The sequence below is a fragment of the Mya arenaria genome, chromosome 9 (assembly GCF_026914265.1).
Source record: "Mya arenaria isolate MELC-2E11 chromosome 9, ASM2691426v1".
NCBI classification, from domain to species: Eukaryota; Metazoa; Mollusca; class Bivalvia; order Myida; family Myidae; genus Mya; species Mya arenaria.
Genome location: NC_069130.1, coordinates 69,483,648 through 69,498,737, shown reverse-complemented (window position 1 = coordinate 69,498,737; position 15,090 = coordinate 69,483,648). Strand labels below are relative to the sequence as shown.

At 34.4% G+C, this 15,090-nt stretch overlaps 1 long non-coding RNA gene across 1 annotated transcript; it reads right to left on the bottom strand.

Moving 5' to 3' along the window:
• Positions 1-14,220: 14,220 nt before the first annotated feature.
• On the bottom strand, positions 14,221-15,090 carry LOC128203779 (uncharacterized). The gene is made up of 2 exons (XR_008256047.1): positions 14,966-15,090; positions 14,221-14,313 (listed from the first exon to the last, which is right to left on the bottom strand). It is a non-coding gene; the product is annotated as an uncharacterized LOC128203779 (long non-coding RNA).

Genomic DNA, 15,090 nt, shown 5'->3' with positions numbered 1-15,090 from the left:
ACATGTCAGGCATAACAGAAAAGTATTGTACAAGTAGCTTGTATCTAAATAAAACAAGTGCCGCATGAAGCATAATTTATTTTACTTAAATGATCTGCAGAACTTGTAAAGTATTTACGAGCGGTTAAATTATTAATACAATAAGAATGCGAACATACCAAAATGCACCATTATAAAAGTTTACACAAATCTCTTGATATAAGTCTGAACATTTATGAAGAAAAGTTACAGAGTACAACATGTTACAACTTACAAAAGTTATAAGGTTTTAAAACACATCTTACCTATATAAAATATCCAACAAAGAGCACAGTTAATAGTTTATTACGAAGATGTTATTTCGTTAAGGAATCAATGTTAAGTGACTATATTGTTCGCAACACGGAGATCTTCGAGAGCTGCGCGCTGATACCAATCAACAGCCAATCACCATCGATTCCCTGATCGGTCACGGGTCATGTGACCAATAGATCGATTACTATTGCACTGTGGGGTCCCTTGACCCGCATGGATGTCACGCCTCTTGTTTAGGTAACATGCCCCTAAGGCAGCCATAAAGCTGCTAAAATCCGACTTAAAAGTATTCTATTGATAAAAGTATTTGTAGACATTAAATTACCCAAGAAGTCAAATTGAGTGATAATGCATGTCATTAAATGACAGCATGAAACGTAATTTATCTTTAAACTTAAATTGCTATCAAACCGCCTATCTACTTTATTTAAAACAAAGAAGCCATACTTTAAAAAGTACAACTTAAGCAAAATCTTAATCATATAAAAAATATAAAAAATAAACAATATTAATTTTATTAAAAGAGCTACTAAAAATATAAAAAATAAAAATATTAATTTAATTAAAAGAGCTACAAAAAAAGACTATTTTATTTATCTAAAGTAATTTATACAGAATATAACTCTATAAGAATTAATTTAATAATCTTAAAAGGCGACCATGAATTATAGCATGGTAGCATTCCCCACGGAACCGGCAAAGTTAAGCTCCCGCTTAACAAAACCATGGTGATGTTGTTTGACAAAACAAGAACAACCGAAGGGAAAATACATTATGAAGCAACGAATTAACGATTACGAAGGATAGTTGCAAAAATTAATTCTTATAGAGTTATATTCTGTATAAATTACTTTAGATAAATAAAATAGTCTTTTTTTGTAGCTCTTTTAATTAAATTAATATTTTTATTAGGCGACCATGAATTATAGCATGGTAGCACAACGTCCCAGATAAGGTGGCGAGCCATAATTAAATGACTGTCCCTATATAGTGTGCTGCATTGCAATTGTCATATGCAATAGATAATTATAAGAATGTAAAGTAGATAGACGGCATATTGGGTTTCAATAGGTCCTTAATATGTTTGAAAATTAATACAGAGGAAACACACCGTATTCACACAAGGCCGGATACATAGGCGCAGTGGCAAAGATTGACGGTGATCCGCACGGTATGTCATCCCATATTCCTTCTCTATACGGCACAAAGACAACACAATCTTCTACGTTGTGATTCGCAAAGTTGTCATTGTGACCTGGTAGCCAGTGTGTGTACGTGACCGCACCGCCTTTGAAAAACAAAGTAGAATAACAAAGCTGTCATAATACTTATAAATTTTCCAAAATAGAGATAAATATAAATGTAAAAAAGGCCGCTAAACACAATTCCCAATAATCCTTATTGAATTTTAATTTGCCGATTGGCCATTTAACTTAAAACTTCATCATCAAGTATCAGCAAACAATAAACAACTACTCATCATATGACGTCAACCTCTAGGCGACCGCTCGCCATGTGCTAAAACACCATGTGTCAATGTACTGGAGCCCTGACACTACAGCATACAATTATGCTAGTAGTAGTCAGCGACAGTGACTTTATAATTGAGATACATTAGAATTACCAAATTTGTCAGAAACAACTGATCGTCTAATAATATGTAAAACCCGTACATTAGAACTAATATAAAGAACAATTCGGTTGACCATGTTTTTCCTTGTTCTCGTCGTTGCGTTGTTCCCAAAAGTCAGGTTTTGGTTATACAGGTAATGTTACTGAAGCAATAAATACCTGCAGTCCATTCGAAATGTCCTTCATTAATTCTGTCATGCAAACCTATCCAGACTGCTTGTGAATGGTATGCCATCATGAATGTCTGTATATAACTCTGCTCTTGTACGTTGCCAATGTGCGCTAAATGTCCTCCTGCTTGTTTACATAAGAATTCCCCGTTGTCCCAGGTAGCCTTATTGTTCAGCACTTCGTAACAGCTCCTTTCATGTTGCACCAATAGAGTTCCATATCGGTGGGCTAAGGCTACGACATTAGCAGGGCACAAATTCACATTTCCTGAAATACAATTACTGACTTTAAAGCTGCACTCTCAGAGATTGACAATTTTTACAATTTTTTTTGTCTTGAAAAGAGCATTTTTTGCGTAAATATCTGCAAACTAATGATATAAGATTGCTGACAAAAAATCAGATCGTAGATTTTCATATTTCCGGTCGAAAATTTATGTTTTATGGCTTGAACCGTTACTAACGGTTTAAGAAAAAACATAAAACATCATTTTTTAGCTTAATAATATAAATCTACGATCTGATTTTTTGTCAACAGCATTCTATAACTGGTTTCCATGGATTTTCACAAAAATTTGCTCTTTCCAAGATAAAAAAATAAAAAGTTGTCAAAACGTTCAATCTGTGAGAGTGCAGCTTTAAAGAAAAGAAGGGCACAATATTGAACACAATGATGATTCAGCATTAACATTATTACGCAATTATATTGAATATCAAAAGCAACAAACAAATAATTATAATAAATATATGTCATGTATACCATTTTTACTTTATAAGCAACGGTATTATAAGCAAACCTCTTAGGGGATGGACTGTCGGTGCGGTAGTTGGGTGTACGTTTTGGACTGCCAAAACAGCCGCTGCAAACAATCAATATGTAGACGAGTAAAATAACCAAGAAAAACAAAATCAACAAAATTTAGTGTGTTCATATTTCTTCAAGACCGTCACCAAACTATCAGTTTTCAGTATACAATCATTACATAACATATTACCGAACTCGCAGACATATCCATAGGAGAGTCCACATAACTCGTCTGTCCATCTGCCTGCAGAGGATCCTAGATTTAAACTGACACAATCTTCTACTCCGTGTAAAAGGTTTTTTCTTCCTGGAATCCAGTGCGTATAATTAACGGGATCACCTGTAATATACCAGTATTATAATTATTTAGCATATTTTGCACTATTACACACAACAACATGTAATAGGAAATCACGTACCCGGCAAAACACGGATTGTAAATACATATTGATTTAAAAGGTTATCTTGTAAAAGGTGTCGATAACCAGTATTTTCTGGAAGTAGACTGATACCTGTTGTCCATTCAAAATGTTCTTCATGGTTTCTGTCGTGTAGACCAATCCAGACATTACCCCCATGGTATTGCCTGACGACGTTGTAAACGACATTTTGGTGATAACTGTCGGATATGTGCGCAAGGTGGCCGCCTCTCTGTTTACAGTCGGATTCCGCATATGACCAGGTGTGATGTACAGGAACAATCTCGTAGCATGTTCTACCAACCGTGAACAGGGTCCCATGTTCATGTGCTGCGTAATTAAAATGTGTTGCCGAACAATTGTACGCATGTGAAATATACGAATACGAATCAATTTTGTATATTGCTAGTGAATAATTATGCTAAATGATTTTGAATTTAACCCCTATACACAGTCTACTAAATCAAGAACAAAATAAATATCAATTCATTTCATAAAACATAGTACAAACTAAAATTTGAATATATTTTTTATTTAGGTTAGGATATATATTTTCATAATAAAAGATGAATAATCGTACAGACGATTTGAGATGTAGATATCATCGGTTTAGTGGTTGTTATAATTTGCTTTGTGGTTGATACTTTTGTTGTTGTTGCTATTGTTGTACTTATAGGAAAGTGTCTGTGTTGTCGTTGTGGTCGGCCTTGCCGTTGTAGTAGTGATATTTTCTGCAGGTGTTGGAATTGTTGCTGTTGTTTTAGGTGGTTTTGCGGTTGTAATTGTTGCTGTATTTGTTGTGTTTGTTGTTATCGTTGTTAAAGGGGTTTTTGTTTCTGTTATTGTCGTTGTTGTTGATTGTTGTGGTGGTGTTGTTGTAGGTGTTGTCATTGTTGTTGTGGTTATAGTTGATGTTGTTGGAGTCGTCGATGGAGTCGTTGGTGTATTTGATGATGTTGGTCTTGTTGTTGTTGTTGTTGTTGTTGTTGTTGTTGTCGTCGTTGATGTTGTAAATGTTGTTGATGGCGTTGTTGTAGATGTTATTCCTATAACTGTTGTCGGCTTCGTTGACGGCAATGGAGTTGTCGGCTGTGGAGTCGTGGTAGATGTCACCTCCGCTGTGGTTTTGTGAACTAACGTAATAAGCAATTTACAAAGGTTAAAAGACAAACAAACTTTTGAATAATCATCTGTTAGGTTTGAGAAACATACCAATTAAAAGGCAGTTTGGAAATAAAAGCAGTAGTGTCTTTCGTGTCAGAATATAAAAAATATATTTATTACTAATGCAATACGTGTAATTTGAGTACGCTTAAAGTCATTTAGATATGATGTCATTTAAGCAGGTCATTAGACAATTGGGAAATAGGTACTGCATATCAAGAATGTGAAATCGTTTCTACCAAATAAAAACCAGTGGAATATATGCAATATAATTTTCACGGACAAGCCCATACAGGAAAAACATTACCTTTTAAACTTAATAATTTGCACAATGCTGAAATAAAAAATCACAAAATAAATAAATCCACAGAGCAAGTAATAGACTGGTTACCTTAGTCAGAAGCAGGTGGATTTCCAGGACACGTCTGTACCTGGATGTTACTGTCTTTGTGGATATATCCGTACTGAAGTCAAACGGTGGTGATATTGTACGAATAAATTTTATAGTACTAGTATTAGTTACATTAATCGATTAGCCTACAGGGATAGGCTCAGTAGGTAAATAACTAAACAATAACCCTATTTAAAGTGGACGCACGTTGATTATTACGCCAGTTTCACAAGTTAATAGAGGAACTGGTGCTTGATAAACACCACTTGTCATGGTGAGCGGATAAACATATATTAAAAGACAACTTCCTGCAGCTTTAATTGGTCTTGTGATACATCTCTCGGATTAAAGGAATGTGAATTTACAAAAGAAATAGAAGCGGATGTGCCGCCTATTGGGAGCGTCCTTCATTTTTAGTAAAGGTCACTATGACCATGACATTTGACAATATCAATAGGAGCCTACGCGTTTGATGACTCTTAAACAAATCATTAAAGATGCATTAATCAGAAACGGAACACTGCCGCCGAGAACGACGCAGGCGCCGCCTCACAACGTCATCTTTACTGTGTATGGCATGCTTCGCAGGCGACACAAGAACGTGTTTATAACTATATAAGTATTTAATAGTTCATATCCATTATTGAATAAGGTCAAACATTGAAAACTTAAAAAGAACCTTGTGTTCAAACTGAATGACTATCCAGTCTGGTTCTGGAGACTCATAGCCTTGGGCCTTACAATCGAACTCGTACATATATCCAATTGCCTGACCGGAAATGGATGCCTGCAAAAATGAGCATGAGTGTTTAGTGTATGATCTTTCAAACGGTTTGTACACATTAATTCTACGATGAGGCTTTATATGAAAGTTATTAAAGAGTGGGAACATACATTGGACATGAAAGAAAATGTGCAAGCTTTAATTAAAATAACGTTTTATCACATGCTTACCTTTGTTTTCCGTGTAATATACCCATTACGAATATTTGAGTGAGTGTGGCGTCACCAAATTGTGTACTTATTGGGGTTTTTTGGTTAAAATCGTTCGTTATTCATGTTGTGCATATGGCGCATCGTTGACATTCTACTCTGAGTACTTTGGCTGTCAAACAATCGGTTCAGAAAGTGGAACTTAATTGGTAATAAAAACACCGTTTTAAGCCTGTGATAAAACAGATCTGACACTCGTTGTCATTTAATTCAAGAATTTTATTAAACTCGTCCATGAAAGTTGTTAGTAAGCTCGCCAGAAGCTCGCTTACTAACAAATTTCATGAACTCGTTTAATAAAATCTTGTATTAAATGACAACTCGTGTCAGATCCTATATATCTACAGACACGTACGGATAATACATTTATTCGTGTATGCAAGAGCATGCGTGTATGCTAAAAGCGGACGCCTTTCCAAGTACCGAGGAACTACATGTTGTATCTATCGTTTAAATATGAAATTGTAAACTATCACTATGGTCCTTGAAATTGCATTGTCAGTATATACATAAATAGACAACCTAAAATGCGTTCAAATTCTTAACAGTAAAGCAAAATACAGGCAACTCTCTGAAGCTTAATTAAATCATCCGGGAAATATACTTAGATTTGCAATTGCGTGATTCCATATTTTCTTAACAATCGCATTTAGCTGAAGCGAGGAGTTTTATAACACACTTGTCTGGGGTTGCGTTATAAGGCCGAGTTATTCATAAAATTCGTTTAGGTAATCGTACACGGTTTTTGTCAAAGTTTAATGATAAAATGTTATGAAACGCAGCAAGAACATTGTAAAGACAGTCTGATTTTTTGGCAGTTCCTTTAGCACGCAAAAAGGGAACACACAAACAAGTTGATCAATATGTTTAACAGCGTGTCTCCTTGTTTTGAGTTCATCTTTAGAAAATGACGGATTCATTTAAATTATTCATTTATTTATTAATAAATAAAAAAGCGTAGCAGACAACATTTCTGATGACTACATGTAGTGTTACTCCTTTACGTAACGACGCAGACCACAGTTACTCCCCTTTGACAAATTGTTTTAAAGTTTTAATATTTGTTTTTGTCGACCACAGGCAATGACAAAAATAATGCAACTAAAATTTATAAATAGTTAAGCGAAAAAATGATTCGATCATAAACAGATTAAAGCTGCACTCTCACATATTGAACGCTTTGACAACTTTTTATTTTTTGTCTTGGAACGAGCCATTTTTTGCAAAATTCCATGGAAACCAGTTAAATAGGATTGCTGACAAAAAATAGATCGCAGATATTTGTATTTAAGTTAAAATGATGTTTTATTCTTTTTTCTTAAACCGTTTGTAACGGTTTAGGCCATAAAACATTAATTTTCGAATGGAAATATGAAAATCTACGATCTGATTTTTGTCAGCAATCTTATATCATTGGTTTAAAGATATTTTAATACGCTAAAAATTGCTCTTTCCAAGACAAAAAATAAAAACGTTTCGTATTCTAGTGTAAATATTAGTTCCTTTTTTCAGTGTGCAACAAATAAAAACTGATTTGGTTCAATACTGTTAAATAATCATGCAACTGTTATAATACTATTTTTATACATTAATAAAAGATAACAAACAACTTCATATTGTTGTTATATTTAAACATTTATCACATCCTTGTACCAATCATATAATCATTACTATACATTCTTGGCGCCCTTTGATGCTTCGCATCAATATTCATCTTTGTATATACTTAAGACTGTGGTATTGTATAGTTGGTTGTAAATGATCAATGAAGAAAACCGTATTTAGGAAACGTTCAAGAACAGTAAGGTTGTAAGACTTTCATTCAGTCGCTTACAGGTAGATACTTCGCATCAGGAAATATTTCATTCCATGTAGATTGAAACAAGTTAAACCAAAGCTGATCGAAAAAACGTATAATTATACATACATCGGGCTGGACCGTTGTTTCGACGTTGTAGTTACAAACACAGTCGTAGTCACTTCTCACACAAGTGGCGAACAGGAGCACCAGCCCCAACAGTAAATAGAATCTATTTGACATTCCTTATTCTACAAAACGTACAATAATTTATTAAAGTAAATTTTTGATACAAGACGTTTAAAATGCAAGGGCTTAAGAAAAGTCTCCATTTTATACGTGTGTGCATTTTTCACTTGGTGTAACGTTTAACCGCAAAATAAAGTGAAATAGTTTGAATATTACTTACAGTTGTTTTAGTACTTTTATACAGAAGACATTCACACTGACATAACGATAAGTAGGTCACCTAGTGGCAGTACCAACCATCATTGTGTTGGACATGATCTACATAGGTAGCTGATAGTTTAATGCGATTCCCCCTTATCAGTTTCGTGCTGTATTAAAGTAGCCAATTTTAGGTTATCAGCAAACAAAACCCTGACCAAAGTGACCCCGAGTCCAAGGTCAACAACTCATTCCTAAATCTGAATTCCATAATTTGTTCCTGGCATAATTCCATGACTTGGGCTGGTATTTAATAGTGGTCTTGATAAGATCTAAGAACGATGTAGCTAATCGGATTACTTGTTATTAATAACTGACCAAAAAAGTGATTGAAGTCAAAGATGTATGACCCTTCGATAAACTAAAGTTGAATCTTGAATACCACCGTTGGTCTTAACCTAATTTGTATAACTGGCCCTTAACCTTATTTTTAAAATTTGTACATAGCAGTACAGTGGACAGGACAATGCATGTACAAAAGAACTGACCACTCAGGCCCACTTGAGTTCAAATGTTACGAAAAAAATCTATTTTTGTGATCTTTACCTTAAGGATTAACAATTGAAAATATGACTTAATAAAACCTGGGTCACATACTCCCTCCAAAGGGAAAAATAATTCGTGGCGTTTCAAAGCTATGAAGTACACATTATGACATCACAATAACTATAAGACAACAACTGGCAAATGTAATAATTCCAACATACAATATTTTCACCTCAGCTTCCATTCCTTAAATGAACTTCGGACTCCACACACTTAGACCAGCCCAATTGCGTTCATACCCCGATAATGACATCAACCCCGCAATCCATTCCTTAATTGAAACCGGAGCTCAATACACAACTAGGTCATTAAATAATAGATAAATGAAATAAATGAACAACCAATAATAAAAACAAATTAAAAATAAACAAATAATATCCCGTGGCATTCACAAAACTGATACTATATTCAATTAAATATCCCAAAACATAAACACACCAAAATATTATAGAAAATCTGACTGCTGCAACATTTGCATCAGTTGTTCATCTTGAACACCACACATAGTGCCTTGTTTCTTTGGCCTGAACATCACTAATGGTATTTGAATTTACAGTAGATTTCATACTGTTTTAATACCGATTTGATTTTCTCCTCTTGGATCACATAACGCTCAGAGGACTCCGAACTTGCATCAGAACTTGCATCAGACTCAGGCTGTTGAGATACTTAAAGCTTGGACTTGGCTAATCCTCTCACCTCACTTCATACATTGGTATGTCTGCATTTGGGATGTCCATTACTATGTTCGGATGTTCCTCCTAACGATCAGCTAACTAGTGTTTTCTTAAGTGAACTACATACAAAACAACTATCTATCACTAAGAACTCTATCACCAACTTCAAACTTTGAAACCATATAATTTGTATCATAGTAGTTGTTACCCTTTTCGCCCTGTTTGGCGGCTTTTTTAACGCTTATTTGTTTGTAAACTCCAGCCTCTCCGCAACTTTGCAACAAAGGTCAGACTATCTGCATATCTTTCAATGGAACCAATACCTAGGTCAACATACATGGCTAACCTTTGGTGCCACCTAAACATTAAACAATGTGGATAAAACCCAAATGACTCACTTTTTGTAGCATTGTAAACTTAAACAATTGGCGCGAAGTATGTCTTCCAATATACTTTCTTCTCTGCTTCTAAGGTACCTAGCATTTTGATAAGCGTCTTATTAAACCGTACATATTTAGTACCTACTACCTCTGTTGAAACCGGTAAGGACCTAACAAGCATTCGAGCCAGCCCGGAATGCAATTTATGAGGGCTTGGCGTATTAGATGGGTTATAATTTGGACAACTGCTATACAATATATATGTACTGATTAAAATGTGTTGATAATATAAAGAGTAAAGCATCTCATCGTATCAAATACTATTTAAATAAAGTATTTTAACGTACTTGATGAATTTTCTACAATCTAACTTGCTGACGAAAATTAAGTGTACATTTACCATATGAAAAATACTTATCGCTGAATTCGGTTATATCGGTTTAATTGAAATATAAGAGGGAAAGTCCATTGCTGATACTCTGTGATGTCGTCACATTGCTGTCATTTAAACTAGTGTATTTATAAAAAAAATATTATTGTTTGTTTATTTCAAAGACGTAGTTTATTTTATAAAAAAAAAACGATAAAAAGACATTTTTTAATTAGGAAAAGTATTTCCAACTCTTTTCAAACTATTTCGACAGCGTATTAGACAAATCGGCTATTACAAATTGGACAAAAACTGCAGCGGATTTTGGAAAAAAAATGGACAGCAACAAATGCCACAAATAATTGAAATAAGCTTTAATAACATTAAAGGCATTGTAATGACATTAGTGACGCTTGATATACGGTATTTAATGATCAAATATATTGCTTTAGGGTGAAGGCGTTAGCCTGATCCGTTTCAAATATTAGCCTGATCCCTTTCAAATATTTAAGACCATTAAAATCGTATATATATATATTTGAAATTTGCGACGGTATATATACCGTCGCAAATTTCAAAATAACAATGTCGTTATAACTAAAATGGGATTAATACGGTGGCACGGAGGTGATATCCGCAACACGTTATTTATGGTGTTGCCACAGCTTAGTAACTTTTGGCCATAATTTAGTAACTTGTATCCACTACTTAGTTAAGCGAATCAAAACAGCAGTTTTATCTTTGCCTCTTTATGGTAAAAACACAGTTAGCACTCCTGATACTAAAACGTCATTTGTACTCAACGAAAGTGAAAAATATAGGCGAAGAGAGGGATAGCCTTATATCAGATTATTTACAGGAATGCCTTTCTTATGCCAATATTGTCACCGTTTTCGGAGAAAGTCATGGAATTCAAATAAGTATACGTCTTTTGCAAAGTGTACTGAGATCATTGACGTTAAGACGAAAAGAACGGCAACGTTCTGTTGTTGACTTCGTTTTAAACTCAATCGAGCATTTTGACGTAATCATGGTTACAAAACAACGCGACAACGATGCTTGGCGAATGGATTTAGCGTACGAACAAAACAAGTGGCCACCATCCTCAATATTTGTGACCCTATAGGAACGTAAAAGGGACTGACGAGATTAGTCAATGTTGACGACTTTGGGCTTTATTTTTCAGCCGGAAAACGACCCGTCTATAAGCGAATCAAACTGATCACTTACAGTAAGATTTATTGAATATCTATGTATTGTATTGTATTGTATTGTATTGTATTGTATTGTATTGTATTGTATTGTATTGAATACATGTTTGACCTATGAAATGTTTTATTCAGCAAATAGCGGCCAGTGTGATTTGATCATACATCCATGAACCGCTCCATGTAATTTGTTTGATGCATTAATCAGAGTGTATTGATAAATCTGTATTAAATATTTTAACTGAAACATAAGTAAATAAAAAAAAAACTTGGAGAACTATTTACAAGCCCACTCAGGAATATGACGGTCTACGTTATCGGTGATAAAAATGTGCGCGATGGGCGTCTCGAGGGCTGCCGGGTATGCAAAAAGGGGGTCAAAAACAATGAAAATACCATTAAAAATCTATGAAAATAAGCATAAAGGAAACAAACATAAATGTTGATTTCAGTGTTGGATCTTATTTTATTTCGCGAGTGGTATAGAACATACATTCATGAGTCCGGGTGAATCATTTTCACCTTTAAAACTTCCGAAACAGTGCTTTTTAGCATACTCTATTTTACAAGCATGTTTGTTCACATGACACGAAATATATTGGAAAACGTGAGAGGGTTCCTGACCAAAAATGCCACATAATTCAGTGAACGGTGAACTCTATGCCGTATTCGGTAAATACGTATTAAATATTTCAATTATCTATTAATAGTGCAACCGCTTTAATAGTTCATTTATTTATTTAAACACTTTTCTTTTTGCCTAGATATATATAATCGTATTTGCTTCTTCATTTTATTTTCGTTATACGTTTATTTAATCGTTTATTATCTTTATATGGAAGTTATGTCTTAAGCCAATCAATGAAAATATATTAAGAAGCAAAGTAATATGGTTGAAACTGTTAGTGACTATACCTCGACGGAATTTCTGTATGGTACCTTATTTTTATTATTATTATAAGTTATCTCTAAGCTTCCTGTTTGTGGGTCGGCGCACCTGAGGTAGATATTGACTAACGTTCATGGCTAATCTTGATTGCATTCTTCACACTTATATATTTCCTTTTGCTTGGAATATATTGTTATTTAAGAAATAGCTGATTTGGACGTTCTTGACAAATGTGGAGTAAGATGTCCATGAACTAGTTTAGTGAACGCATGTTTCGATAACTTCTCCAATGCAGCGACCCCGATATGTATTGATAAATATCATTCGGAACTCCTCGGCCTTTATATCGAAAACAACCTCGGATGTATTTGGACGGTTTACATACTCAAAAAGCGGTACGTTTAAGTCCGCTGCAAGTAGATCGCGTAGTAATTTCATTTAGCAGTTAAACTTTATGACTTAACTCTTGGAAATCTTAATTATGTATGCAATAAAACACTTCACTGGCAATCAATTATAACTTAGATCAATAAATACAACTCTAAAACACAACATTTAATAATGATATTATTTTAAAATTTACGAATTACTCCAACTGATGTACCGGCATACATCCGAGGATGTTTTCGATAAAAATGGTCGAGGAATTCCGAACGGACATATAGGACCTTACACGAGTTGTCATTTAATACAAGATTTTATTTAACGAGTTCATGAAATTTGTTACTTACAATTTTCATGGACGAGTTTAATAAAAAATCTTGTTTAAAATGACAACGAGTGTCAGATCTTTTTATCACATGCTTAAAACGATGTTTTTATTACCAATTTAGTTCCACTTCCTGAACCCATTGTTTGACAGCTAAAGTACTCAGAGTGGAATGTCAACGATAGGCCATATAAATAGTTCTAAATAAAAATGACAAAAATAGCTAGCAGTTATCAAGTTTTAATTCTGATAAAGCGCTTAATAAGTCACAAATATATAAAAAATATGTAGTAAAATATCCAACAACATAAATAACGAACAATTTTAACCAAAAAAACAAACAATAAGCACACAATTTGATGACGTCACACTGAGAGTGCATGCATTTACGCAGTTTATGTGACCTACATCGGTCTATCAAGCTTTACTGTGTGCACGGTTTTTAAAGTTTTTTGCTGTCGCTTTTTACGACGATTTTGCAGCGTTTTCTTAGTGTACATGGAGTTTTACAACATGCAGATGATTACGGCGAAGCCTTACTCTGTACTGCATGGATGTTGATGCTGAAAAAGTTCCACCAATAATGTTTCCAGAGAACATGATGTTCTAACCATCATGGGATGTGTAAGGAGAAGCCTGTGCTGCGGAATTCGTATTTGTGTTTTTGGTAACCGACAGCTGATTAAACTGGCAAGCAAATGACATTGATTGCATATTGCCTGTGTTTGTCAAGATGGAGATATTTTAAATGTTCTTGTGTTGTTTGACACTAATGTTGCTGTATTTGTTGACTGACTAGATATTTCTGTGACTAGTGATCTGCATTATCTTGTTGGCGGAACATTGTTATCAGAAAGTTTTTGAACGACATGCTTTCTGGCACTATGATTCGTTAGCTATTTGTCTCCCGAAAGTCCTACAACTTCATTATTGAGGTAAGTATTTGTTGGAGTTTTAACCATTTTGTTTACAAAAAAATGCGGAGGGATGTCTAGGTCGCGTGTGATTAGTCTAGCCAATAGAAATGTCTGATATGTTATCTTACACTTGTGTAAGATAAAAATATTCGTAATGGGTATATTACACGGGAAAGAAGGGTAAGCATGTGATAAAAATATATTCCGATGCATGTGTGATATATCTCTGTTGATTATACGTTGTATATTTGTCAGGTCTTTGCCTTGTAAATTTCAACAGGGTCTTTGTCTACTGATTTGTTTCTGTAGTTTACATGTGTTATTAAAACATCTTCGTCATTACTGTGAACGGACGGACGTTAAGGTACACTGTGTTAGAACTGCAATACTAGTATGTAGAACACATGGATATAAAACTTATGTTTTATTAACTCTTTGTGATAACAATAAACCGTCTTGTAACATAAGTTCATTTCCCAATTATTGATCCGGAAGTCTGTATCCCTGAAATACAAACATTAATATTTAAAGGAATTGTTTAGTATGTAATGTTATATAATTCTGATGGTTTGCAGAGATTTGTCAGTAAAACAAAAATGATATTTCATTTTTCAAATAGTCAAAATATCAATTTGATATTTCTCACTGTTTCTAAATTTAAGCCCACTCTCACATTTAAACGAATGTCATAGAGCACAGGCCCGGGACACAATTTTAACTCCGTAATTTCCGAAATGACGTTCTGTTCGCAAACAATATGTTGCTTGACTGCAAACCGAGATTTTGATTATAAATCGCTTCAACGAGTAGATTATTTTGGATGATAAATACTGCTAACAAAAATATATACTACAGTTAAAAAGACAGCTAGGAGCTTATATATGTGGCCGTCGGGTCAATTTCTTAGATAACGGTACCAATGTACCTTAAAGATCACCAGGTATGTCGGCTCGAATCAACGACCACCTTGGGAAAAGGCCAATCCATATACCACTAAACATTTTCACCCTTTTACCAATACTAAATGAAATTACAAACACCAACATGTTATTTGACCTCTATAACAATTGTATATAAGGTAGGTCATCCAAGTGTCCTCGACGGTTGGAAAACATGAGCTATATCCGTCCGCATCATTAATATTACTAATACTTACTGTATTCACAAATGCCAACATGTTTCACGGCCATTCCATTCGGCCACCCACAAGGCACGTCATCCCAGTGTCCGCCTCGTTGTGAAAACATGACGACACAGTCCTCATCATATCTACCAACAATG